This window comes from Echinops telfairi, unplaced genomic scaffold (genome assembly GCF_000313985.2).
Source record: "Echinops telfairi isolate 266 unplaced genomic scaffold, ASM31398v2 ScPeMD7_5927;HRSCAF=6808, whole genome shotgun sequence".
Lineage (NCBI taxonomy): Eukaryota > Metazoa > Chordata > Mammalia > Afrosoricida > Tenrecidae > Echinops > Echinops telfairi.
The window spans coordinates 3,104,563-3,108,062 of record NW_022109827.1 but is presented as its reverse complement, the minus strand read 5'-3'; positions in this window follow the sequence as shown (position 1 = coordinate 3,108,062).

Below are 3,500 nucleotides of genomic sequence, written 5' to 3'. Positions count from 1 at the left end.
CATCAGAAGAGGATGTGGAGCAAGGGATATCATTGCTGATGTTAGATGGATATTGGCTCCCAGCAGAGAATACCAGGAAGATGTTTACTTATGTTTTATTGACTATGCAATGCATTTGACTGTGCACAACAAAGGAAACTATTGGCATCCTTGAGAAGAAGGAGAAGAATGGGAATCCCAAAATACTTAATGGTGCACATGAGGAACCTATATATGGGTCATGTGTAAACAGAACAAGGATTTAAAATCAGGAAAGGTATGCATCACAATTATATTTTCTTACCATGTTTATTCATTCTGTTTTCTTAGAAAATAATCATAAAAGTTGGATTATATGAAGAGCAATGAGACTTCAGAATAGGAGGAGGGTTTAACAACCTGCAATATTCAGATGACACATTCTTTTTTTCTAAAATAGGGAGGACTTGATATACTTGCTAATGAAGATGGAGGATTTCAGCCATCAATACAAATTACAAGTCAATGTAACAACAACAACAAGACTCCCATCACAACCTGACAGCTAACATCATGATAAATGGAGACAAGTTTGAAGTTTTCAAGGATTTTTCTTGCTTGGGTCCGCAAACAATACTCATGGAAGCAGTAGTTAACAGATCAAAGGGTGCAGTGCCCTGGGTACATTTGGAACACATGATCTCTTTAAAGTGTTGAAAACAAGGATGTTAAGCATTACTTTGAGGGCTTTTATTCACATCGCCCAAGCCAGGGAATTTACAATTGCTTCATGTGCATGTTAGAGTTGGATCCTGAATAAGGAAGACCAAAGAAGAGTTGATATGTTTGAATTGTGCTGGAGGAGATCATTGAAAATACCTTAGACTACCAAAATTACAAACCTATCTGTCTTGGAAGAAATACAGCCAGAATGATCCTTAGAGGTAAGGATAGTGAGAGGTCGTCTCACGTACTTTGGATATGTTGTCAGGAGTTCTTGGAAAAGAACATCATGTTTGTTAAAGTCATAGGACAGCAAAAACAAACAAACAAAAAACACACATATCTTTGACAAAGACGGATTGAAACAAGGACTGAATGGATAGGCGAAACATAAGAACAATTGTGAGGATGCCACACAACTGTGCAGTGTTTCATTGTGTTGTACACAGGGTCACTATCTATACATTGGAAATGAATCATTAACACTTAACAAAAACAACAATGCTGTCTAGTAGTAAAGCGAGGGCACTAATTGGGAGGAAACAGATCTTTGAAACTTGAGGAATGGACACGTGGCCAGGAAATCAGGAAGATGAACGACATCGGCCCCTAAATCTCATTGAATCTCTAAGGCCGGTAGTACCATCCCTCCCATCTGAAGTTATTAATCTGTCTTTCTGAGCTAATACGTGATCAGTAAGACATGCCCCAGTGGCGTAGTGTTCATGTAGTAGAAGGAAAACTGCAATTAGAATCCCCCACCTGCTCTGTGAGAGAAAGACAAGCTTTCTACAGTCTACTATTGTAAACAGTCTTGGACACTCACAGGGGCACTTCTACTCTGTCCTAGAGGGTCACTATGGGCTAGGTGGCAGTGAATGGAAAATTAGTAGGACAGCAAGAAGAAGCAGATCCTTGATGTAATGGGTTGACACAGTGGCTTCAGCAATGGGCTCAAACATGACAACGATGGGGAAGATGGTGCAGGACCAGGCAGAGGTTCCGTGGGTTGTACATGGGTCTCCAGTAGTCAGCACTGACTAGATGACACATAACAACAACAACAGCAACCAACAACAGAGTTTCATTCATTTTAAAATAGCTTAGGCTTTCATGTAGAAGTTTTTCTCTGCAAATAGCCTCAAACCTCTGAAAATAATTTTCAACATATTTATGGAACAAATTCCACATCTAAGTAGATGGGTGTTCAGTCCTGTGTTGTTGAAGGGTCAACTTTTAACATGTTGTACAGCATTAGAAAATGTTTAAGAAAATCCAAAATAAAATACACAGAATGAAAATTTTTGAGGTTGCATATGGAAACCTTTTCATTATATATAAATTGAGAAATGTGTAGATTTGAGGAACTGAGCATCTCACCTTGTATGTATTTCATTTACCTTGCTCATCATAAAAGAAGAATAAGCCCTAAAATATTTTAAACTTATAAACATTTTATTTTAAAAAAAATCATTTTATTAGGGGCTCATACAACTCTTATCACAATCCATACACAAATCAATTGTGTAAAGCACATTTGTACATTCATTGCCCTCATCATTCTCAAAATATTTCCACTCCACTTAAACCCCCCGGCATTAGGTCCTCATTTTTGCCCTCCCTCCCTTCTTCCCCCTCCCTCATGAGCCCTTGATAGTTTATAAATTGTTATTTTGTCATATCTTGCCCTGTCCGATGTCTCCCTTCACCCACTTTTCTGTTTTCCGTCCCCCAGGGAGGAGGTCACACACAGTTCCTTGTAATCGGTTCCCTCTTTCCTACCCACTCTCCCTCTACTCTCCCAGTATCGCCACTCACACCACTGGTCCTGAAGCGATCATCTGCCCTGGATTCCCTGTATTTCCAGTTCCTATCTGTACCAGTGTACATCCTCTGGTCTAGCCAGACTTGCAAGGTAGAATTCGTATCATGATAGTGGGGGCGGGGAGGAAGCATTTAGGAACTAGAGGAAAGTTGTACTTTTCATCGTTGCTACATCGCACCCTGACTGGCTCATCTCCTCCCCGAGACCCCTCTGCAAGGGGATCTCCAGTGGCCTACTAATGGACTTTGGGTCTCTACTCCGCACTCCCCCCATCATTCTCTATGGTAATATTTTTTGTTCTGATGATGCCTTATACCTGATCCTTTCGACACCTTGTGATCGCACAAGTTGGTGTGGTTCTTTAATTTCTTTTTTTTTTTTAATCATTTTATTAGGGGCTCATACAACTCATCACAATCCATACACACATCACTTGTGTAAAGCGCATTTGTACATTCATTGCCCTCATCATTCTCAAAATATTTCCACTCCACTTAAACCCCCCGGCATTAGGTCCTCATTTTTGCCCTCCCTCCCTTCTTCCCCCTCCCTCATGAGCCCTTGATAGTTTATAAATTGTTATTTTGTCATATCTTGCCCTGTCCGATGTCTCCCTTCACCCACTTTTCTGTTTTCCGTCCCCCAGGGAGGAGGTCACATTTAGGAATTAGAGGAAAGTTGTATTTCTCATCGTTGTTACATCGCACCCTGACTGGCTCCTAGAAAATGAAAACAAATATAGAAACCATAGGCTAGATGATTAAAGAAAGCTAAGATATCTGATCTGCATAAACTCTCACATGAACTCTGTTATATGTATTTAAAACATATTCTATAAAAGAAATAAAATATTGAAATATGTTAATAATAGTATCTAACTCTTCAAGGTTAACAACCACTTATGTTTTACCCAACTAACAAAGCACATATTGCTATTAGATAATTTCCGAAAATTTTATTCTTTAATTCATTAATTTAAAAATATCTCTGGAAA